At 44.4% G+C, this 26,674-nt stretch overlaps 1 protein-coding gene across 2 annotated transcripts in view; it reads right to left on the bottom strand.

The window, feature by feature from the left end:
• The window catches only part of RASA3 (RAS p21 protein activator 3), a 233,719-nt gene that overhangs the window by 143,776 nt on the left and 63,269 nt on the right, over nucleotides 1–26,674 (bottom strand). The window lies entirely within an intron of this gene.

The following is a 26,674-nucleotide window of genomic DNA, read 5'->3' on the forward strand; positions in this document are numbered from 1 at the left end:
ATTATTAGAAAGTGAAAGAGTTTAGGAACAGCAGCAACTCAGCAGTCATTGACCCCGCTCTGCGATTTTACATGGTCTTCCGCTTCGAGGCTAAGGCGCATGGTGCGTAAAAGTAGCCAACGCTCTGCTGATTCCATAGCTGAAAAGTTCCAAACTTCCACTGGCATTAATGTAAGCACAAAAACTGTGTGGCGGGAGCTTAATGGAATGGGTTTCCATGGCTGAGCAGCTGCATGCAAGCCTCACATTAAGTCCAATGCCAAGTGTCGGATGGAGTGGTATAAAGCACACTGACACTGGACTGTGGAGCAGAGGAAATGTGCTCTGTGGAGTGACTAATCACGCTTCTCTGTTTGGCAGTCAGATGGGCGAGTCTGGGTTTGGTGGAAGCCGGGAGAACGTTACCTGCCTGACTGCGTTGTGCCAACTGTGACGTTTGGTAGAGGAGGGATATTGGTATGGGTGTGTTTTTCAGGGTTTGGGCTAGGCCCCTTATTCTCCAGTGAAGGGCAATCTTAATGCTTCACCATACCAAGACATTTTGGACAATGCTATGCTTCCAACTTTGTGACAACAGTTTGGGGAAGGCCCTTTTATATTCCAACATGACTGTGCCCCAGTGCACAAAGCAAGGTTTGAGGAGTTTGGTGTGGAAGAACTTGACTGGCCCGCAGAGAGCCCTGACCTCAACCCCATCGAGCACCTTTGGGATGAACTGGAGCGGAGATTGTGAGCCGGTCTTCTCTTCCAACATCAGTGCCTGACCTCATAAATGCTCTACAGAATGAATGGGCACAAATTCCCACAGAAACACTCCACAATCTTGTAGAAAGCCTTCCTAGAAGGGTGGAAGCTGTTATAGCAACCAACTCCATTTTAAAGTAAATGTATTTGAATGTAATGACATTACAGTCCCTGTTGGTGTGATGGTCAGGCATTCAAATACTTTTGTCTATACAGTGTACATTGCAGAGCATTACATTGCTACCTTCATGACTAAATATTCACAAAGAAAAGCGAAACCTCAGTTTCATGTATATTAATGCAAACCACAAAGTGTATGACACCACTATTCCCAGGAGTCACAAGTTTTTTTTTAATTAAATCAAAGTGGCTGGATAATGACCACCAGACAGATGGATAGAGATACATTACCAAACATACTAAGTGCATTGCAAATATCAGATTTTTCACTAGTCCTGTAAGAGGAGGAGACAGGTGGCACAACTTGTATTTTTAAGGGGCCTATCCATTACACGACTTTGTGAACAATCTACCAAAACCAGTAGGTTTTGGTCACATTGTTCACAAAGTCGTGTAATGGATAGCCGGCAAGGACCAGTGATGCGCGTGCACACAGGGCCCTTGCCGACCCCGACTATCTACTGAACATGCCCATCAACCGTGACGACGCTCGTCAGGTTCGGCATGTTCAGAGATAGGCGGTCGGGATCCTGCACTGAATGACGGTCAGTGAACGCCGTTCAATGCGGGCACCGCATCTCGGCGACCTGAAGGTCTGAACGCTAGATGTTCAGTCTTTCAGGTCGCCTAGTGGATAGGCCCCTTAAGACCCACAACAGTGTAGCAACATTTATCCTTTGTATCCCCTGATAATCATTTACATTGTAAAGTGCCTCTTTTGGGAATTAATCTAAATAAGCAAGACTGCATATAGACAGTATGCTTCAAGCCTCAACAAGAGGGGATATAGCTCATATTTCTGCTGCATTTTCCTATACAAGACTGTACTACCCTAATACAGCTGGCTATTTGCTTTTCACAGGCAAATCCTGCACATATGAAAACATTTTTGTTCAGCCCATCCAGTGCTATCTGCATCGTGTGTCAACATTTTCTGAAATATGACAAAAAATGTTAAATCTCCAATTCCCCTAACTGGTTATAAATAGGACATTGATATCAGTGATGTGGTCACTACAAGGACTGGACACAAGTCTACAGTCAGCTCTGAGACAGCAGCTCGGCTCAGCACACAGACACTTTACTAACAGGGATCTTAAGAAGCACTTAGACCAGCAGGGATTACATTAATGAAGACAGAGCCGTTTCTTGGGAAACTATGACAAGAAGGAGACAGATTGTAGTGCAGAATAACAATTTATACATTGTCAGCTCTGAGCCAGAAACATGCACATACACACACTGGGCATCATTCAGTTACATGGTACGTGTTAGGTATAGGATCCCAGCGGTCGGGATGCCACCGGTCAGAATACGGACAGTGGCATCCCGACAGTCAGAATCCCGACAGCTTTACATAAGTAACCCAACACTAACTCTTAGCCCTAGCCCTCCCCGATGCCAAATCCTAACCTCAAACCTAACCTGTCTAACCCAAAACTTAACCTCCCCCTACCTAACCCTCCCCCCTAAGTGCCTAACCCTAACTCTCCTCCAAACCCCCGACACTTACCTTCGGGATGCCAGCGTTCAGGTTTCCGGAGCCGGGATCTCGACGGCGGTATTTTGACCGTCGGCATCCGGCACGGCGGGATACCGACTACACCCCCATGATACAACTGTATCTGATAAACCATTATTTGCTACTGCAATTTGCTATAGCCGCCACAATAATAAATACTCTTCATTGTATTAACTGGAGCAAAGAGATGTCAAAAAACAAACATAACATTTAGAGATGGATAGTCAGAATTTTAAGAATTATTGCCAATCTCTCAGCATAACTAATCCATTACGCTGTGCTTTGCACTGACCTTTTGCTTTTAGTGCCATATCGTCTTCAAATTACAATTATTAGGAACTCTTAGACATGCCGTACACGTTCATACAAGCCAGAGTGAAATATGGCTTTCACTCACGTCAGTGAAATTATCTAGATCTATAAAGATCTATATCTATCCATCCATCCATATATCTATCTATCTCTTTCTCTATCTATACACATACACAGTACTGTGCAAAAATTTTAGGCAGGTGTAAAATGCTGCAAAGTAAGAATGCTTTCAAAAACAGAAGTGTTAATAGTTTTAACAATTAGAATGCAAAGTGAATGAAAAGAAGAGAAATCTAAATCAAATCAATCTCTTTGCCTTCAAAACAGCATCAATTCTTCTAGGTACACTTGTACAGTAAGGGATTTTGTATGATTATAGTCCGGTGTATGATTAACCAATCATACCAAACAGGTGATAATGATCATCATTTTCATATGTAAGTTGAAACACAGTCATTAACTGAAACAGAAATAGATGTGTAGGAGGAAGGAGGGTGAGGAACAGCAAAACTCTGCTACAAAGGTGTGGTTGTGGAAGACCGTTTCATGTCACAGGTCATACACCATGACAAGACTGAGCACAGCAACAAGACACAAGGTAGTTATACTGCATCAGCAAGGTCTCTCCCAGGCAAAGATTTCAAAGCAGACTGGGGTTTCAAGATGTGCTGTTCAAGCTCTTTTGAAGAAGCACAAAGAAACGGCCAACGTTGAGGACCATAGATGCAGTGGTCGGCCAAGGAAACTTACAGCATCACATCATGCTCATTTGCCTTCAAATTTGGAAGATGTCCAGAAGTGCCATCAGCTCAGAACTAGCAGAAACCAGTGGGACCCAGGTACACCCATCTACTGTTCGGAGAAGTCTGGCCAGAAGTGATCTTCATAAAAGAATTGCGGCCAAAAAGCCATACCTTCGACGTGGAAACAAGGCCAAGTGGCTCAACTATTCATGAAAACATTGGAACTGAGATGCAGAAAAATGGCAGCAAGTGCTCTGGACTGATGAGTCAAAATTGTAATTATTTGGCAGTAACAGAAGGCAGTTTGTTCATTGAAGGGCTGGAGAGCAGTACAATAATGAGTACCTGCGGGCAACAGCGAAGCATGGTGGAGGTTCCTTGCAAGTTTGGGACTGCATTTCAGCAAATGGATTTGGTCAGGATTAATGGTGTCCTCAATGCTGAGAAATACAGGCAGGTACTTATCCATCATGCAATACCATAAGGAAGGCGTCTCATTGGCTGTATGTTTGGGGTTGTTGTCCTGCTGCAGAATAAATTTGGAGCCAATGTCATTAAGAACTATCTTCAGCATAAAGGAGAACAAGGAGTCAAGGAAGTGATGATTTGGCTCCCACAGAGCCCCAATCTTAACATCAATGAGTCTGTCTGGGATTACATGAAGAGACAGAAGGATTTGAGCAAGCCTACATCCACAGAAGATCTGTGGTTATTTCTCAAAGATGTTTGGAACAACCACCCTACCAAGTTCCTTCAAAAACTGTGTGCAAGTGTACCTAGAAGAATTGCAGAATTTATGCTAATTTGAAGGCAAAGGGTGGTCACACCAAATATCGATTTGATTTATATTTCTCTTCTGTTCATTCACTTTGCATTTTGTTAATTGATACAAACAAACTATTACCACTTCTATTTTTGAAAGCATTCTTACTTTACAGCATTTTTTCCACAAAAGCCTAAAATGTTTGTACAGTACTATCTTACACAGTGCTCGAAGTGTGCCGGTATACAAGCAATGACCCCTGCTATACTGCCCGCTGGAAAATCTGGTGTCGGGCCGCCAGCTGTGATCAGCACCAGCAGAAATCCATGGCTGGATAGACAGCGGCGCCGTCATTTTGAATCTGTCCATAAGCCAGTTGCAGCTCGCAGACCAAAACCGCTGCAGAGCACCAAATCCACATCGTTACCCATGCGGGGGAGATAGGGACACAAGGGGGAGGTAAGAGGTTGCATTGGGGGTACTTTAGTGTGAGGTTTTACTATGTGGCATAATGTGTAAGGGGTACAAATACTGGGTGACATAATTTGTACAGGGCATTACTGTGTGGCATCACTTGTAAAAGTCATTACTCTGTGGTATAATGTGCATAAGGGGCATTATTGTTTGGCATAATTTGTAAGGGGCATTATTGTGTGGCATAATGTGTAAGTGGCATTACTGCGTGGCATAATGTGTAAGGGGCATTACTGCGTGGCATAATGTGTAAGGGGCATTACTGCGTGGCATAATGTGTAAGGGGCATTACTGCATGGCATAATGTGTAAGGGGCATTACTGCATGGCATAATGTGTAAGGGACAATCCTGCATGGCATAATGTGTAAGGGACAATACTGCTTGGCATAATGTGTAAGGGGGCACGACTACTGCATGGCATAATGTTTTATAAGGGTACTATTGTGTGCCTATTGCAACTACTAAGTGCAGTCTCGTACTTTAATAGATACCTGTGACTTTGTGCTGTTTTATACTCTCTCTCTATCTCGATCGAGCCCAGCAGTGAGTATTTTTGTGAAGCAATTGACAGAAAAAAAAAGTATTGCACCAAGCTGCTGTATAGGAGCTGGCCAGGGTGCTGAAACTGCGGCTTGGAATAAAGCAAGTCACTGAAAAAACTGTTGTGCTGTGTGAGTGACTGATGCTGCAGGGTCGAGGACTGCGCTCTGATTGGTGCTCACTGTCTCAGAGAGCCAATCGGAGATAGCAATGTGCCCAGTTGCTTAGCAGCAGCCTAGAGAGGGGAGGGAGTCAGGGACTGAGCAGGGTCACCTCTGAGGCAGACAGAGAGTGAGAGGCAGCCTCCAACAAACCCATGAAGATGCCCTGATGCAGACACAGTGGCTAGGAAGGAGCAAGGGAAGGCATAGCTATCAGTAATTTAAAAAAAAATCGAAATCATTGGATCATTATCAAAACATTTCCATTTAATGGTGGCAAACATCTGACTGCCACCATCAAGTGGTAAAAACACTAACATTGGAACAAGGAAGCTGCAGAAATATGCATAGGTGCCCCAGGCTCCGGGACATGCTGCTGATAATGCTTATGGCAGCTGCAATACAAATCTCTCACCCATGATCATCCTACCCTTCCCAGCACATCCCAGTGGCTGGGCAGTAGCAGTGGAGATTGCAGGGACACTGGTAAGATGCAGGGGGCAGGAGTGAGAAGCATTGTGTAACAGATATGTATATATATATATATATACATATACATACACACACACACACACACACACAGTCAGGTCCATAAATATTGGGACATTGACAGAATTTTCAGATTTTGGCCTCTATTCACCACCACAATGGTTTTGAAATGAAACAAACAAGATGTGCTTTAACTGCAGACTTTCAGATTTAATTTGAGGGTAATTACATCCAAATCGGGTGAACGGTATAGGAATTACAACAGTTTCTATATGTGCCTCCCACTTTTTAAGGGGCCAAAAGTAATGGGACTATCAACTCAAAAGCTATTTCATGGACAGGTGTGGGCTATTCCCTCATTATTTCATTATCAATTAAGCAGGTAAAAGGTCTGGAGTTGATTCTAGGTGTGACATTTGCATTTGGAATCAGTTGCTGTCAACTCTCAATATGAGATCCAAAGAGCTGTCACTATCAGTGAAGCAAGCCATCATTAGGCTGAAAAATCTAAACAAACCCATCAGAGAGATAGCAAAAACATTAGGTGTGGCCAAATCAACTCTTTGGAACATTTTTAAAAAGAAAGAATGCACCGGAGAGCTCAGCAACACCAAAAGACCCGGAAGACCACGGAAAACAACTGTGATGGATGACAAAAGAATTATTTCCCTAGTGAAGAAAAACCCCTTCACAACAGTTGGCCAAATCAAGAACACTCTCCAGGAGGTAGATGTATATGTGTAAAAGTCAACAATCAAGAGAAGACTTCACAAGAGTGAATATAGAGGGTTCACCACAAGATGTAAACCATTGGTGAGCCTCAAAACCAGGAAGAACAGATTAGAGTTTGCCAAACAACATCTAAAAAAGCCATTACAGTTCTGGAACAACATCCCATGGACAGATGAGACAAAGATCAACTTGTACCAGAGTGATGGGAAGAGAAGAGAAGGAAATGAACTGCTCATGATCCAAAACATACCACCTCATCAGTGAAGCATGGTGGTGGTAGTGTCATAGCGTGGGCATGTATGGCTGCCAATGGAACTGGTTCCCTTGTATTTATTGATGATGTGACTGCTGACAAAAGCAGCAGAATGAATTCTGAAGTGTTTCGGGCAATATTATATGCTCATATTCAGTCAAATGCTTCAGAACTCATTTAACGGCGCTTCACAGTGCAGATGGACAATGACCCGAAGCATACCGCAAAAGCAACCAGAGTTTTTTTAAGGCTAAAAAGTGGAATGTTATGCAATGACCAAGTCAATCCCCTGACCTGAATACGATTGAGCATGCATTTCACTTGATGAAGACAAAACTGAAGGGAAAATGCCCCAAGCACAAGCAGGAACAGAAGACATTTGCAGTAGAGGCCTGGCAGAGCATCACCAGGGATGAAACCCAGCGTCTGGTGATGTCTATGAGTTTCAGACTTCAGGCTGTAATTGCCTGCAAAGGATTTGCAACAAAGTATTAAAAAGTGAAAGTTAGATTTAGGATTGTTTAGTTTGTCCCATACTTTTGGCCCCTTAAAAAGTGGGAGGCACATATAGAAACCGTTGTAATTCCTACACCGTTAACCTGATTTGGAGGTAATTACCCTCAAATTAAATCTGAAAGTCTGCAGTTAAATCACATCGTATTTGTTTCATTTCAAAATTATTGTGGTGGTGAATAGAGGCCAAAATATGAAAATTCTGTCAATGTCCCAATATTTATGGACCTGACTGTATATTATATATCTCACACACACATATATATATATATATATATATAAAGTTGAAACAAAAAAATAGTGTGAATAGCAGAAAATGTGCAAATTTGATCTACGTTTGCATTTTGTTTTTTTTGCATAACTTGCATCCAATATGTATCCAACCAAGCAGTAGGTCCAGTATCTCCAACTTGACATTGCTATTGAATACTTTATATTATAAAGCACCTCAGCATCAGCTTGTTTAGAAAGTTCTTAGGTAAGTAATATGGCCTTCTCTATGTCTCAGCATCTATACTTACTGATGTTCATTAAAGTCCCTCTCAGAAGATCACAACATTCATCTTCCTTACAGAAAGAATAAGATGTGAATGTTATGTATCATTATAAGAAGATCTCAAGACATATTGAAAATGCAGGTTATTAGATGGCCTCAATCTGCTCCTGAGCCATCCTCGTTGTTTGTATAACCAGCAAGAAAGATTAAAGCTACATACACACCTAAAGATTTTCTGTCCAAACATCCAACTAGTTGATTGGTTGGAATGAAAACCTGGTAAGGTATGAAAGCAAATGACAATCAACAATTTGCTCCCAACGCCGGAAAATGGACAAAACTGTTGTTTGAACAAATTGTTTAGATCAAACATTTAACAAACTTGTCTGACGACCATTTTCATCTGTTTTCTGGCATTTAGGAGCAAATTGCTGATCATCAGTTATTCCCATACCTTACCAGATTTTCATTCCAACCAATCAACTAGTTGGATGGTTTCACAGAAAATCTTTAGGTGTGTACTCAGCCTAAGAAGTAATGATTCCTGACCATTTTTTATAGTTATAATATATGTATCGAATACATTTTTAAGTGTGTGCATGAATTACAACTGACTAGACAATCAGCAGAGTAAAAATTCAATATGGTATAATTTGTTTCATACTGTTACAAAGGCTATACCAATAAGAGTATATGGGGTCTATTAAGTAGAAATGGTGAAACAGTAGAATATGGTATGCATTTGATGCCATGTTTCGTATAATTGTGCCCACCATATTCATGCAGAAATACCTGCCATGACATACCACGCACAAACGACCTGTCCTTGCTAAGAGACAACTCAATGTGCGTTGTATTACTGTTGTCACCTTTCACAAATGTAAAAAAATCGACAACATTTGTCAGTATCCCAGTGTGCAAGCGGCAGGCTACGCACATGCAGAATGGGTGTCAGGCTGCTAGGAGCAAAAGCAGGAAAACTGTCTCTTACCCTGATTTTCTCCAATTCAGAGAACTAAAGTTTTAGAACCACCCAATTTTTCCAGTTTTTATTTAAATTTACACAGTTCAATTCCAGGGAATGACCTGAAATGGCACAAAGATAAGCACTACTGAAGACTGGAAAAAAGGTCTTCTGGATCGATGAATGAAATGTTTAGTTCATCAAACAAGGTTTTTGGGGATGTAGTTACCTTGCCGACGGACGGGATGCCAGCTGCTGAAATCCCAGCATGGAATCCCAACCCGGGACTAAACATAGGCGTCTAAATCCTTATGCCAGTTTAGACACTGACTCCGGAATCCCGACAATCTACATTCTGACATAACGTAAGTATAGTGGGGCAGTGTTAGCTGCGAGTGAAGAGGGTTAGGTTTAGGCACCACGGAGGGGTTAGGCTCTGGGGGGGGGGGGGTTAGGTTTAGGCACAACTGGGTGGGGGTTCGGCTTAGGCACCAAGGGGGGAGGGTTAGGTTCAGGCACCAAGGGGGGAGGGTTAGGTTCAGGCACCAAGGGGGGAGGGTTAGGGTGGGTTTAGGGTTAGGGTGCAAGTAGGGAGGGTTAGAGGCAGAAGGGGGGAGTGTTAGCATAGTTACGTACTCCTGTCGAGATACTGAGCATCGGGATGCTGCTATCGGTATTTTGACAGCTGACATCTCAACTGCAGTTATTTCATACCCAACCCAGTTTTTGTACACCACTGAGTAGGCTAAAACAGTTCCTAAGTGTGTGCAACAGCAACTATCAAACATGGAGGAGAAAGTTATAGTCTGGCTCCCTTTTGCTTTATCCAAAAGTGATACATACAGTAGTGACAACACTTAACCAAAAGGGCTACCACAGCATTTTGCAGCACCATGCAATACCCTATGGTCTACACCTAGTTGCTCATGGGTTCACCTCACCCTACCGCAAAATAATTATCAAAAAGAGGGGCGAATCCACGGGGTGCGTGCAATCAATGCAAATCCCCACCACCACGCAACACTCTTTACTTGTGCACTACAACTGGCCACTGTATAGCACATCATCCATTGAAAGAGAGACGACTGCTGCTCAGCAGCCAGAGCGCCAGATGGCCTGTCTGACCCTGATGCGAAGTACAATCATTGGGTAATTAGTCCCAAATACTACGGAGTTTCTCTTGACTATTGTTTGCACACAATGCCACTAGTGTTGGAAATGGCCTCTCACAGACACATCGCGTCAGCTGTGCTGCACAGCCGATGCCCAAGATATCTGCAGATATATTGGCGCAGCGTGCGGTGTGTACAGGCGGACAGGAGACCGCCCGCACACATGCTGCAGAGACCACCAGAGTGGAGGGTACAACGAAACCCCCTGCCAGCGGGACCCCAGCCAGATAGATCTTCAGATGGCATTGTTTGGTTGTTCAGTGTGTATGAACATTCATCATCCGCAGATATATCTTTCAGGTGTGTACCCAGCTTGAATCACTTTTTTCTTGTTTTGTTCATCCTGTTTTTGTTTAAGTCTTTTGTAAAGAGCTGCGGACCCCATTTTGGCACCATATAAATAAAGGATAATAATAATATATATATGCCAATAGGCCATGTAGCTACTGTTACAATAAATTACACATAGTGACGTCTATTGATGTACCTCATAATACATTGCTGGCTCTTAGATTTCATCAACTTGCTCCTTATTTCTAAAATATTTTGTCCACCAATAAATATATTTGTCAAACACTATCTTTGATTAAGAAAATATTAATTGATGATGGTGATACAGATTAAAGTTAAAAATAATATTAATTTTTTTACAGTGTACAAAATCTTTATTGCTGTTACCATGGATGGATTAAACCCTTAATAATATTTTAATCAAATGGATTTATTCAGTCAAGAAAAAAAAAAATGTACCTACTGCTTAAACCTTTTAACTAAGGTCGTGACTAATTTAGTATAATAGTAACTGGATAATTTATAATACAGGAAATGTGCATATAACCCTGTGAGCACACTTACAGGGTTATAAGATGGGATCCTACTTATTTCTCATCTGCCTCTGCGCACAACAGTGGATATTGACAATCTTCCAAGTAGAACACAAGAGGCAGAAGCCATTACCCGCTTATTTAATATCCTCGATTTCTCTTATGAATCACAGTGTCACACCCACACAGCACTCGGTCTGAAAAGGTTTCTGACCCAGGAAGAAGGAAATATAAACTGGTCACCAACTCACAGAGCAAAATTTACCAAAGCTTTGGAGCATTACATAGATGATTAGAAATATTTAATAGACGGGGAGAAGAAAGCCTCCCCTAAGTAAACACAGACAGCAATTATGTAAGTAATTATTTGTTATCAATCATATATCTAAAATTTATATGGCTCTCTGTATTTTTTACGTATACAATATACTACACACAATGCTGGTCCCTCTATATATGAGTTGCTGTTAAGAACAGATGCTTTTTACACTGATTTTCACCAGGTATTATGTATATTACATAAAAGTTAATAATTAAAGGGATGGTCTAAATAGGCAGTAACTGTTTACACCAGTTCTTAAAAAACTGTAGTGTTAATTTACTGCCATGTCTGAGATAAGACTACTCTTTATTATATGTAATATCCAGGACAATAAAAGATTTCAGTTCCCTGTGGGAAACTGACAGAGTGGACAACACCCAGAAATAATATTTACACTCTGAGAATATATTTTAATAAAATGGGAGGAATTGTTCTAAACTGTACTTTCATTTATATTCCCAGCAAAGTTCCAGAGCTGTGATAATGTACCAACTGTTTATTAATTGTTGCTCGAGAACCAAGAGGGAGGTTGCTGAATGCGGCCAGGCACAGCAGTGTCTCCGGGATGTTTGTGTCTTGGCAGCATATAGTTATATTCCTGGGCATATGTACCTTGCACTTACTGTGCAGCCCCTGTGCTGGTACATGAAAACTTTTTTTCAGCAGTACCACTAGCCTGGGTGCAGCCCAGCATCTCCGGAGTGCTGGGCATGGCTCCCGAGTGAAGGGAATAGGGGGCGTGTCATACAGCCGAGCCCCTTTCCATGAGGCCATGTCCCCTTTTGGCAGCACATGAGGGAGGAAATTTCACAGAAGGGATGTGTTAGGGCACGTGTGTAACTCTTTGGAGTATAGTCCAGCTACAGCCTCGAGGGCTGGAATTCTTGGCTTGTTGGGCCTAAAGGCCATAGATGATTAAGCGACCTTTGGGCCATGCCGCAGCCTTGAGGGCTGGTATCACTTGGCTAGTTGTGGCCAGTGGGTCGTGCCGCAGCCTTGAGGGCTGGAATAACTTGGCTGGATGCAGCCAGTCGTCTGTAGAATATTAAGTGGTCTTTAGGCCGTGTGGCAGCCTTGAGGGCTGGTATAACTTGGCTGGATGCAGCCCGTGGGCTGTTGAATATGAGACAGCCACTGGGCTGTGTGGCGGCCTTGATGGTAGGAGCAACTTGGCTAGATGCGGCAGAATCCGGAAATAACAGAAGCAAAGTCACCAGTGACCAGTGTAGGAGCGCGGTACTGCGCACTGATGTTGCTGGAGTACGGCTTGTGCCGCCGGGTTGACACAAGCAGCTGACGCTGCAGTGCGGCCTGTGCTGCCTGGATGACACAAACGGCAGGTAGACAGTATGCAGGACTGTGCCGTCTGGATGACACAAACGGCAGGTAGATAGTAAGCAGGACTGTACCGCCTGGATGATTCGCTGGCTGTAATTTAACTGAAACAAGGTCCAAATCAGAGGAAGCCCTTCAATGCCTCCCTAATGACAGACCAGTGTGCAGCTGGCCTGTGCACACTGACAAAACAATTAATCAGTGAGTAGCTAATACTGCACACAGGCAGACAGTAGACACTGAAATGTAGCAATTTGCATGCAGACATGCTATAGATAGACAAAGGCAGCAGCTTATGGTCGGACATGGAGATCTCCACTAGTGTATGGTGGGTTCTCAGGTGCCGGGAAGGGGTGCCATGTATTAGGTGGCCATGAGGGTACACTCTCCGTACATAGTTACAGCCCTAAGTGGGGTGAATATGTTGTGGACAATGGAGGAGGTACCCCCTTCAGACCTGGAGCCAGGCGGCAGACGTCTCCATTGTCTCCCATAGTTCTGCCCCTGAGTAGCAGCTAAGACTGGGAATTGCAACCAAGATGATCTGCTAACTGCAGATCCTAACAGGATGCAACCTGAAAAAAGTCCTGTAACTGTTAAGAGGAGTAAACAGATCAGACATAGATCTTGAAAAGTACAGAGTGGTCAAGCTGGGAGATATTTTGAGATAAGTGAAGAGATGTATGTTGAGTGAGGTTTTGTTGATAGCCTTATATGTAAGCAGAATATATTATATTGAATTTGGTACAGGCAATCAGGGGTGTAGCGAGGGTGGTTCCAGTGGAGCATGAGCTCCGGGCGCCAAAATGGACAGAGGGCGCCATCCAGGGGATCCAGAATTCATGCGGTGTGAACAGTATGACGGCCGCCTGTTCGTTTTATCTCAGTTTGTTTGCTCTATTTCCTAAAAAGTTACGGATCTGAGATCTGTTGCTACATTTCATGCTCCCTCAATCTGCCCAGATTGCCTCCCCTCCGGCCCTCCATCCTCTGTGATCATCTTCTGTCACCTCCCCTTTACTGTCAGATTGATTATATTCACTTCTCACCTCTTTAATTCCCTCCCCTCTCTACCCTGTGATCGGCTGGTTTCCCCTGTCCACTCCTTTCTTATTGGCTTCTGTCACCTCCCCTCTCCTCTCCTTATTGGCTTCTGTCACCACCCCTCTCCACTCCTTTTCTTATTGACTTATGTCACTGGCCCTCTCTGATTGGCTTTGGCCCTCCCCTCTCCTTTCTTATTGGCCTCTGTCACCTCCCCTCTCTGATCAGCACTTTCCTCTCTGATCCCCTCCCTCCTTCTCTCCTCATTCATTAATTGTGCTTCAATGGACTTAAAAGTGGCACATCTGAGGTGCAATCCTAAAATTTAAGGTATGAGTTTAAAAAAAAGTCACTACTTTGCTATTTAAAGTAATGAGCGTGATACTGCCACTGTTTGCTGTTTTATTTTACGCTTCACTTCAATATTCCCCGGCACTCTGGCCATACCCCACTGGCACAGTTCAGAACAGGGAAGGGGGGTAGGCACTATGACATGCACTTTCTCCGGGCACCATGGTTCCATGCTACTCCTCTGCAGGCAACCAATGTAGGGATTGAGAGCAGAGCAGCAGTAGAAAAACATTTTGCGATAAAACTCAATCTAGCCACTGCATTCATAATAGAATGCAGGGGATTCTCATACCAGCAAGGCGGTAAGAGGGCACTGCTCACAAATTTACTATCACCAGGATTAACAAAACATCAATTAAAAGGTTTGTTTGTGGAACTATTGTGTCACACACCTCCAACAAAGTTCCAAACACGTGTAGAATCAAAGCAAAGTGCATTTAGACTGATTTTGTAGTTAGTGGCAGCAAATACTCTGCAGACACTATGGGCCGTATTCAATTGCCGGCAAAAAGGCGAGATCGGCAAAGAGTTCTTGCCGGTGACGTCATTTCGCCAGGTGAGAACTTTTCCCCGCATTCAATTCCAAACACTTTTCGCCGGTGCGAAAAGTCTGCGCCTTGTAACCAGTGGGAAAGATTCAACTCTGAAAGGAGGCGGAAAAAAGTGTAGTATTGGGGGTTTGAGGTGCAAAATTGCAGCAACACCCCTGCAGCCTTGGTACAGTTCCCCCAAAGGTAAACTGCATCAAAAAAAGTGGGAAAAACAGTTTAGAACACCCCAAAAAAGTATTTTCATTTTGGGGGCAAAAAAGTTTGGGGACAAACTTAAAAACTACCAAAATATATTCCAGGGGGTCCCCCAAGTATGCCTCATGTGTTTATATAATTGCAGGTGCATGCTGAAGGTGCATTTTTTAGTTTTTTTAAAAACGCACTTTAGGGATATTTAACTGTGCTTGCACCCGTTTTCATGTACCCCAAATTTGCTGGGACTACTTATTTTTCCAATGCTATTCTTCACCACTTGTATAAAGATTCTAAATAGCACCAATTGAGAGCATTTAAGCAGCCCAAATACCTTCAGCAGGACTATTTGGAGGTATCTATAGTGATCCCCCATGTCAGTGCATCTTTTGGGGGGTGTCAGGCTGATTTCCCCAAATCTGAATGGACTTTTCACCGATTGGAGTTTCGCCGGGACGCGTTCTCGCGTCCTTTGCAACTGAATAGGGCGAAAAGAAGGGACGAGCAAGATACTTTTCCGAAGGCAAAACTAGCGAAAACTCCGGCATGCGAAAACTCTGGAACTATTCGCCGGCGATTGAATACGGCCCTATATAGTAGTTTTTGGGTTTTTTTCTCTGTATTTAATGGAATACTCCCATATTAACTCTGGAATTAATATATAGCCCTCAGTTACAATTTAGTTGGTTGATTGATCTTTACTACTGTACAGAAAGTACTATTTTTAAACAAATAACAGAAAATGCCCCAGCCTATATATATACGGTTAACAGATCATATAAAAGAGCAGGATTTGTTTACATCAATCTACTTAATGGTTTCTTGCAAGTCATAAACAAAACTGTTAAGTACACCCTGGTGTACATTAAAGGACATCTAATATTTCCCAGGAGGCACATTGTACCTCTAAGACACAGAGCTAATCAGCACAATGTACCTACTCTGCCTGATGGTAAAAACTGCTGCATAACAAACCGATAATTTCAAAAACATTAATAAGGTGAAGATATTTGTGTATGTTGTCATGGTAATTCTAGGCCATGTGCACCTGTGTGTTTAACTGTCACCAGATTATAAATGGATTCTCAAAACAATAAATGTAAATTAGTAAACTTGATTTATTTAGAGGGATTAACAAAAAAAATAGCACAGTAATAACAAATGTATTATAATACAGCTACATCTCACAAACATGAAAGGCTAACAGACAATAGTTCTTTCATGAAGAAAAAATAATAATAAAAAAAGGACTCATGCTTCCTATGGTCAGTGTGCAGAAGGTGTAATAGGACCCTATAAAGAACAATTGCTTTCTCTAGTGACAAGTCCTATAAGAAACAGAATGCAAAACAAAGCACATCCTTACTAGCGGTCATGTTACAAGGAGCTTGCAGTGTGAACCATTTGATCACACTTAATATTATGTATTTGTACACTTGTCATGGCTCTCAGTGACATGACATTACATACCAATAAGCAGCTATACATGGACACCAGACTGCCACATTCTAAATGGCATAATACGATAGCTGCCCTTCACTTAGAAACTACTAGCTCAGAAAGCAGGATTTCAAGTTTATGTTTACCATAAAAGGTCTATGGAAACAGAAATATATATAAACAACCCCTCTCTCTTCGCCTTCCTTTTATTTGTGTTGATTATTCTGCAGCAGTTGCTCATTAATCCTGTCAAAATAATGGAGGAAGTGGTGTTGGCAGTTTGATATGAGTGAATGTATATTTATCCTAACTGGATATCACAAGTCCAAAAGGGAAAAGAAGACAGCGAGTCTCCATACACAAGTTCAGATGAAGCAACTATGACATAAGGGTTGGGTATGGGATGTCGGCGCTCAGGATCCCGGAAGTCCGAATATGAATGCCGGACACCTGACAGTCAGTATCCTAACCCCATCCCTACCTGCTGCCTAAATCTAATCCTCCCCCTAGTGACTAAACCTAACCCCCCTGCACTCTAACCTTCCCCCGGTGCCTAATCCTAACTCCTAACGCTAGTGCTTACCGGCGGGGTTATTGGCGCCAGCACTGTCGGTATTCTGGCGCTGGTATTCTAAGCATCAGCACCCTGTCTGTCGGGATTATAGCTACATCCCAGGATGGGTACGAGATGCCTGTGCTCGGGACCCCGGCGGTCAGAATCCAGACGCTGGCATCACAACAGGGTTAGGATACAGACACCTATCGGTCAGTATCCTAACCCTCCCTCCTTAGTGCCTAACCCTAACCATTCCCCTATCGCCAGTCCTTACTGTCAGCGCCGGTATCCCGTCTGTCGGGATTATAACTACATCCCGACATCTAAACCTCTGCCTCTATACCAGGAAATGTAGAATTAACACTTTCCTGAGCAATGACACAAACACTGTAATACAACTATATAAACACATGTAAGAACTGGCTTCCAGCATTTAGTTCCCCCATGCCACAACGTACCATGATATTGCACAATGTTGTGTCAGGGACCTCTAATTCCTTAAGTGTATTAGAGGAAATGGGTCGCCAAGACAGGTATTTATTTATTACCAGTTATTTATATAGCGCACACATATTACGCAGCGCTTTACAGAGAATATTTGGCCATTCACATCAGACCCTGCCCCAGTGGAGGTTACACTCTATATTCCCTACCACACACACACGGGTTAATTTTTGTTGGGAGCCAATTAACCTACCAGTATATTTTTGGAGTGTGGGAGGAAACCGGAGTACCTGGAGGAAACCCCCGCAAGCACAGGGAGAACATACAAACTCCGCACAGGTAGGGCCATGGTGGGAATCAAACCCATGACCTCAGTGCTGTGAGGAAGTAATGCTAACCATTATACCGTATTTAACCAGACTTGATTTACTCGAATGTGAATTATTTTCATGAGATTTCAATAACATGTGGGCTACATGCAAAAGCAGACAGTATTTACACTACATGCAAAATAAATAAATGTATTTGCACCCCATGCATTGTTAAATTACAAGGTTTGTCCAGGTGCAAAGCCACTTTTGTTTTGCTTTGCTCTCAACTCAGAATCATCCTCATATACAGGATGGGCAAATGTTCCTGCAGACGTGGCTGGTCCCCAGAGCTAGGCGCTTCTAATGTGTTACCAAATGCAATCACTATATTTTCCAGAAAGTGGAGAAATAAACACACTTGAGAAAATCAGGTAGTAATAAGTATTCCAAGTCTACACGGCATCACAAAACAAGAAATAATAATCTGGCCTGGTTATTACTGGGGTGTATATTATTTCTGATCACTAAAAGAAAAAACTAATTACACCAAACAGGTAACCAGACCGTAAAATCCACAAAAATAGGTTGTTTTCTACAAACCTCATGTGCACAGGTCTGACTGTACACATGTACAAAGGTGGCTTTGGTAAATTCCTCATAACATGCACTGTCCTCAGGGGTGCATAGCAGCTCTGTGCAGGAGGCTCTAAATGAACACAGTATTCACGATAAACATCCTTAGGATAACACTTACCAAAATCTAACTGGCAGAAGCACTGCTTTCACTATGTTCAACTACAAGATTCTATCCAGTGGGCACAAGGGTAGTAAACACAAAAAAACTTTCACAGCAAGACGGAAAAAAAAATTGATACAAAAATATTTTAAACTCTAAAGTGAGAATAAGTATTGTTGCTGCTGCTATGATTTGTGTGCTACTGCCATCTATGAATTAATATCATTCAATCACAATTTTTAATGCAACCTTTTTGGGGACTGAATTAATATAACAATGAATGTCAATATATATATAAAATGATATATTTGAGATACTATTAGGATGGATTCAAAAAAATTTGATTAATAAACTATTCAAAATTAGTAAGAAGGAAAAATGTGTTGCAAGTATTAATCAGTGTCCTATTAACACCTGTTCTATAATGTGAAGGAGGAAATGGCTTTGGGTAAAACAGGAAAGAGTTTCTTCCTTTCACACAGCATAAAAAGGGAAGTAGTAGCTGTAGCTTCCCATGGCCAGTTTGTTACACTCATCCCCTGCTGATTGCTGTACACAAGTTATTAAGTAGCACTGTACTGTACAGAGTACATATAAAGACACAACCCAAACATACATATAAACAGTCAGGTGCATAAATATTGGGACATTGACAGAATTTTCATATTTTGGCCTCTATTCACCACCACAAGGGCTTTGAAATGAAACAAACAAGATGTGCTTTAACTGCAGACTTTCAGCTTTAATTTGAGGGTAATTACATCCAAATTAGGTGAACGGTGTAGGAATTACAACGGTTTCTATATGTGCCTCCCACTTTTTAAGGGGCCAAAAGTAATGGGACAAACTAAACAATCCTAAATCTAACTTTCACTTTTTAATACTTTGTTGCAAATCCTTTGCAGGCAATTACAGCCTGAAGTCTGGAACGCATAGACATCACCAGACGCTGGGTTTCATCCCTGGTGAAGCTCTGCCAGGCCTCTACTGCAAATGTCTTCAGTTCCTGCTTGTTCTTGGGGCATTTTCCCTTCAGCTTTAGTCTTCATCAAGTGAAATGCATGCTCAATCGGATTCAGGTCAGGGGATTGACTTGGCCATTGCATAACATTCCACTTTTTAGCCTTAAAAAACTCTTTGGTTGCTTTTGCAGTATGCAAAATGTTTATTTCACATTTTCTCATGCACCCCTTTTAACCTGTTTAATCTAACTTGTGTCAGCTGTTTTCCTAGGTGCTTTGCAACAGGTGTGCTTGGTGGCTGTCTCACATTTAAAAGCGAAGTTGCTTTAAGCTTTAAACCTTGATAGCATACCCTGAGTTTAACACTAACGTGATGGCTAGTTGGTTAGTTCCATGTTATAATTCTGAGCAATAGAGTACGGGACTTGCAGTAAAGTGGGGTCCGGTGATGGGGGCTGCAAGCTTAAATGCATTGATCAATTCATGAACCAAAACCCCACTGTTTATTATGTGTATTATTATTAGTTATTATGGTGAGTGCAGAGCCTCTGTGAGATATTATATGTGCATTGTGTGTGTGTGTGTGTATGTGTATATATATATATATATATATATATATATATAATATATATATATAACCATATTTGTTTGCTGGCAAATATCTTCCACAGCTCTCAAGGTGAAGCTGGCAAATCTTACCTAGTATAGTATCGAAAAACTAAGCTATTAGACGACATAGCGACAATGCAACAAATCTTATATGTAAAATTCATTGGTCTGTTTGTTTGTCTGTGTCTGGGTATGCATTCGGATACCCTGCACTGATTGGGATGAAACCAACGCGAGGTGGTCCAGTTGCATCCTGGCCAGGTCTTATGGGGTTAGGGTCCCGGTAGGACTTCCATTGGTATACACTGGGAAGAACTTTGACCCGGGAGCCTGTTCTGAGCCTTCCACTGGATGGATTTGGATAAAAACTTCAGAGTGGTAATATTGGATCCCAGAAGACATACTAGGGGGTTGAGGTCCCCAGTTGGACCTCCCGTTGCTGTATGCTGGGCAGAACTTTTACCCGGTGAGCCTGTTCTGGGCCTTCCACTGGATGGATTTGGACAAAAACGTCAGAGGGATGGCAATTGGTCTGGGATTCCTAATAGAGTTATCGGGGTCCCAGTCGGACCTCTCAGTGGAGTGACAGAACTTTGACCCAGGGAGCCTGTTCTGGGCCTTCCACTGAATGGATGTGGATGACATCACATAATAAAACTTAATAACTTCAGGATTTAAACCCGGGGCAACGCCAGGTACTTCAGGTAGTATAAAATAACTAGAGATATGGTAAGAACTTACCTTTGTTATCTCTTTTTCTATGAGGTCCATAGGGTCCACAGGAAACCTTGGGGGTATAGGTGATGTAGAGTCATCCGGGCACCTTACACAGTAAATTCTTCTCCCAGGGTGCAACGGGTCTCCCTCTATACCCCACCCCCGGGCTGGAGGCTCCTCAGTTACGTAGCAAGCCAAAGGACGGAGGAGGATAAAAGAGATAGAAGAAAGTCTGGAACACACTAGAATTACATTCTCACACAGAGGGACACGGAAAACCGGTGACCAGAGCGAAGCCCAACTGAAGCACAGGTGTGTCAGGGAGGGCACCCTGTGGACCCTTTGGACCTCATAGAAAAAGAGATAACAAAGGTAAGTTCTTACCATATCTCTAGTTTTCTACTTCAGGGTCCATAGAAGGTCCACAGGAAACTTTGGGGATTCCCAAAGCAGTACCCTCAAGGGTGGGGACTCTCCTGTGCAGAAAGGAGAATCTGCCGCCCGAAGGAAGCATCCTGAGTGGCAAAGGTATCAAAGGCATAATACCTCAAAAAGGTCTGGACAGAAGACCATGTGGCCGCCTTACAAAGCTTTACATTCAAGGCACCACGGCGAGCTGCCCACGAAGGACCTGTCCCTGTGAAAAACTAGAAATGAAGAACGACAAGAGAGCGGCCCTAAATCAGAAACTCTTCTGGCGGAAGCAATGGCCAGAAGAAAAACAGTCTTGGCTGTAAGCCATTTGAGATCCACTGAGCCCAGTGGTTCAAAGGGAGGGCCCTGGAGTGCCCTAAGGACAACAGCCAAATCCCAAGGCGCTACTGGAGGGACAAAGGGAGGCTGGATACGAAGGACCCCTGCAGAAGTGCGGATGTCAAGAAGAGGAGCAATCCTTCGGTGGAACCACACTGAAAGGGCCGGGATATGGACCTTCAGTGTAGCAAGGCAGAGACCAAAGTCCAAACCCGTTTGCAGGAAAGCCAACACTCTGGATATCCTAAACACCTGGGGGTCATAACTTCTAGGATGAGACCATTCAAAGTAGGTATGCCACACTCTGTGGTAAATCCTGGCAGAGGCAGGTTCTCTTGCTCTGAGCATGGTATTAACCACAGAGCTGGAAAACCCCTAGAACCTTAGTAGGGATGTCTCAAAAGCCACGCCATCAAAGACAGGCTACCTAGATCCGGGTGGAGGCAAGGACCCTGAGAAAGCAGGTCCGGACATTGAGGCAACAGTAATGGAGTGTCTATGGAGAGACTCTAAAGATATGAGTACCAGGGCCGCCAGGCCAAGCTGGACCACCAGCAGGACCATGCCTCCCACTTGTTTGACCTTTCAAAGAATGTGAGAAAGAACGGACAACAGCGGAAACAGGTACACAAACCGGAAGGACCAGTTGACTGACAGAGCGTCCACCAAGAAAGCCTTGGCATCCCTTTTCCGGGACCCGTACAGTGGCAGTTTGTGATTTTGTCGAGAGGCCATGAGGTCCACATCTGGAAGGCCCCACTTGTCCACTAGGAGCTGAAACACTTCTTGGTGAAGAGACCATTCCCTGGGATGTACGCCGTGATGGTTGAGGAAGTCCGCTTCCCAATTTAGTACACCTGGAATGAATAGCGCCGATATGGCTGGTAGATGGCCTTCCGCCCATGTCAAGATGCGTGACACCTCTGTCACAGCCGCCTGACTTTGAGTTCCCCCTTTACGGTTTAGGTAAGCCACCATTGTGGCATTGTTTGACTGCACCTGCACGGATTTTCCGTGAAGCAGCAGCCTGGCTTGCTGCAGGGCCCTGAAAACTGCGCGCAGTGCCAATATATTGATTGGTAGTGCAGATTCACCTTCCCTGAAATGAGTGCGGACCTGCCACTGCACTCCAACCCCGAAGACTGGCATCAGTCGTCAGAAGTACCCAGTCCGCGATCCAAAAGGGACGCCCCTTGGTGAGGTGGACCATGTGTAGCCATCAGGTTAGAGACAGGCGCACCTCCAGAGAGAGCACCATCATTTGAGTCCGTATATGATGGGGTAATCCGTCCCACTTGAAGTGGATCGATTTCTGCAGAGTCCGGGAATGAAACTGGGCATATTCCACCACACAGACACCATAGATCCCAATAACTGCATCGCTGAGTGGACTGATACTCGCCGACTGTGAAGGCATCTGCGTACCCGCGTCTGCAAATTGAGATCTTTTCTGCGGTCAGAAAAATCCTTTGCTGTTGTGAATCCAACAGAGCTCCCAGATGGAGCATCCTTTTAGACGGAGTCAGTGAGGACTTCTTCCAGTTGACCAACCACTCTTGTACCTGGAGCACAAATATCGTTAGCTGCAGGTGATGGTAAAGGACCTCTGGAGACCATGCTAGCAGTAAGAGGTTGTCCAGAGGTTTTACAGAGCAGCTTAATAGGGGCTAAATTAGTCATACCATGCGCTGCCAGACATAGTGAAGAGGATATCACTTAATAACTGCGACTGCGTCTAAGCTTGCGACTTTTGCCACACCCACACAACACCGCCAGTGCTATGGCTCAGAATAGCAGAATAGGTACAGGGATAGCAAAAAATGAATGACCGTTTTTAGAAAAGAAAGACAGACAGCGCTAGCATGCAGTCACAAACAAATGCAGAAAATAACAATACCTGCACTTAATGCCACTTCCTTAAGTCAACTAGAGAGACTTAGCATCTAGTAGGACATAAGTGCTACATACACTGACCACCAACCAGAGGAGAGGTATGTAAGGGGACCCGTACTCCACACCGCCGTGGAGATCAGCGACACACAGCCAGGAGAATGACAGTCAAAGAACTCATGGGGAGGTGGAGCCGGAAGAATGAAGCTGTCACAGCCAAGCCAGACCGTAGTGGAAAAGGCGCCCTGAGCAGCGCGGAGGAGCCGGCTGTTAAACAGGGAAGGCTGTCTCCCCTGGTCAGCGTTTAATCCCTGGGACGCTGGAGTGTTCCGCATAACTCCAGTCCCAAGTGGCTTAGTGTGAACGCGGGACTGAGTGCCTGGCCACACTTGCTGCTGTCATCCCCAGGGTGTCCCCCAACCCTGGAGGAAAAAGACTGCGACTTGGCCTGCACCACAGTGGTGCGTGTCGCTTGCCTGCACCTCGTAGTGTCCGGCCGCAGTCTAGGGATCCTCCAGGGTCCCTACTAGGGGTGTAGTATGTAATACCGCCGGCCGCATCAAATTCCGACAGTGAAGATCCCGATCGCTAATAAGGCAAGTATAACTAACCCTATTCTCCCACCTAACCCTCCCTTAGGGGTGCCTAACCCTAACCTCCCACTGTAAGTGTCTAAACTTAACCCCCCCTCCCCCCGTCCCCGCAGCCTAAACCTAAGTCTACCGGGGGGGGGGTGCCTAACCCTAACCTCCCCCTGGAGGTGCCTAACCCAGACCCCCCTTCCCCTAGCTTAAACCTAACCCTCCCTAGGCCTAAAACCTAACCCCCACAGCTCCCGGCGTAGGTCTAATGACAGGCATCGGGTTTTCGACGCCTGTCATTAGTACCTAGCCAGGATTTGACAGTCGGGAAGCCGGCGGTCAGCATTTAGACCGTCGGCTTCCTGACTACATCTCCCCTGCTAGCCAAGACCCCAGAGGCCCACCGAGAGGCACGGATCAGTACCGGCGTCTCAGCACCAGCGGGGTGATGATGTGGCAATGCGAACTTCCACCGGACTGTTCACGCTGACCGCACTTAGAAAAAACTTTAAATTTTCAGGGGCTGATAGTAACAGCCCCACTGTGATACAGTGACCAGACTCCAGCCGGGCACCAGACGAAACTGAGGAGCCTCCAGCCCTGGGGCGGGGTATAGAGGGAGACACGTCGCCTCCTGGGAGAAGAATTTACTGCATAAGGTGCCTGGATGACTCTGCATCACCTATACCCCAAGGTTGCCTGTGGACCTTCTATGGACCCTGAAGTAGAAAAATAGCTTTACAAAATGTAAATGAATAAACAGTAGTTTAATAGGATAGCAAAAGGTTTCTTGCAAAATCTTTAAAAGTATTAATCAATAAGACTAATAAAACTAGAATTTTTACTCACAGGGGTTGGGACTGTGGGCAGAAACTGACAATATGAAAATTGCAATAAAGCAACCTACAAGCAAATGTATAGGGTTTTTTTTTTTTCTATCTACCAATAATGTTCCGCTAGGCTGTTTCAGAGGGGAGCCGCATCCTGCCTGATTAGAAGTTGCTGAAATGCACTCTGGGCCTAATTCAGACCTGCTCGCGAGTGCTGAGCGCTCGCAAGCGGGTCGATGTTTTCCCAGTGCGCATGCGCACGAGGGAGCCGGCTCCGTCGTGCGCATGCGCGAGACCTGGAGAGCGATGGCAAAGCCGTCGCTCCGGGTCTCGCTACAAAGGGGGCGGGCTGTCGATGGTGAGTGACAGCACGTCCCCTTTGGTGGGCGGGCCAGGGCGTGGCTGCCCAGACGAGGCGTTCCCATGGGAACGCCTACCGTCTAGGGCCGGCCCCACTGACATCACAAGTGATGTCAGTGGGAGTGCTCTCGGCTCTGATAGAGCCGAAAGCACTCCAGGGCTTGCGGTAACGAGACCCTACCACAAGGGTCTCATCGCAAGCCCGATGGTAGCGATGGTCTTGACCATTGCGACCATCTTTTTGGCCGCTCGCTATAGCTGTGGGTGGCCACCCACAGCTATGCGAGCGGCCTGGAGGCCACCCACAGCTATGCGAGCGGCCTGGAGGCCGCTCTAAAAAAAGAGAAGGACGGCCCTGATTCAGAACGAGCGCTCTGTCAGAGCGTCCGGCTCTGAATCAGGGCCTCTGTCCTTATGCCACCTGTTAGCCGCAGTGCCCCACGTGGGGAGGGGAGAATTCCGGTGAAACAATTATAGGCGAGTAAATATATGGCATCTATTCACACTGCGGGGAGAGCTTGGGAGCAGTCCAGCATCTCCGTGAGCGCTGGGCATGCCTCCCCTACAGTGAGGAAAAGGGGGTGCATATCGAGGACACACACTTTTAATTGATCACGTCCCTTTTTTGGGCACGTGTGCACAGAGGAGTACCCTTCTGTGATAATGCTTTTTTTTTTTTTTTTTTTTAAATTAAAAATAAGTAAAATTTGTAGGACTAATCAAGTTAGAGCACCCCTGAGTTTATTAAAGCTAGGATATGAGAGATATGGGCATTATAACCCCCACCTTTCCCTCCTTTGTTTCTGGATTTCTGTATTGTAGGGTGTTATTTACCTGATAACAACTAATGGGACGAGTTGGGTATGAAATACCGGCGGCTGACAGTGCAAGCCTGAAGCTGGAGAATCCTGACTGCGGTGGTAACCCTCTCCCTACCCTTACACTAACCCTCCCTTAGTGGTGCCCAACCCTAACCTCCCCACTGTGGTGCCAAACCATCCCCCCCCCTGCACTCTAAACCTAACCCTCGCATGGGAGTACCTAACCCTAACTTCTCCCCGGTGGTGCCTAACCCTGACCTCTCTCCGCAGCCTAACCCTCCACGGGGGGGGTGCCTAACCCTAATTTCCCTCCGGGCTCCCTAAACCTAACCCCCCTTCCCCAGGCTAACCACGCGTACTTACCTGGATCCATCATTCGGGATTCCAGCGGTCAAGATGCCAAAGCCGGTATCCTGATCCCCTTCAGGATAGCGGTGTCGTCATTTTGCCAGGTGGCAGGATTTTGGTGTCGGTATATCAACGGCCAGCATCCCGTCCACTGGCATACCCTCTACATCCCAATGGGAGGAGATTTCCCTGCAGTGTACCAGGTTAAGGGATACATTTAATGCAGTTCCCCATCCCCTGGCCCTACTAGTATGTCTCCGTTCCTTGTCTCTACTAGTGATCACAGAGCAAAAACTATAGGACAAGATCACATTAAAGAGGGAATTACACTCTTTCAAATTTGAAGAGGCGAGTGGATGAAGTTATGAAACAATTTTCTGAATAATTACTTTTTTCTTTAGTGGATGAAGGTGTTATGACCTAGGGATCATAGTTACAATGTTATTATTATAAATGTTGGTAGACTATTTACTGATCTATTTTGTGGATAAAAGTGCTATGTTCAATTCTTATGTTAGTTTTTAGAGGTTAATTTATCTTTAACTCTAAACTCAGTTTCTTCTAAACATAACATAACACCTTCGTCCACTCGCCTTTTCCAATGTTCTACAGCACATGGTACAATTTCTGGTCTGCTA

Source organism: Taudactylus pleione, unplaced genomic scaffold (assembly GCF_031769625.1).
Source record: "Taudactylus pleione unplaced genomic scaffold, aTauple2 ptg000609l, whole genome shotgun sequence".
Lineage (NCBI taxonomy): Eukaryota > Metazoa > Chordata > Amphibia > Anura > Myobatrachidae > Taudactylus > Taudactylus pleione.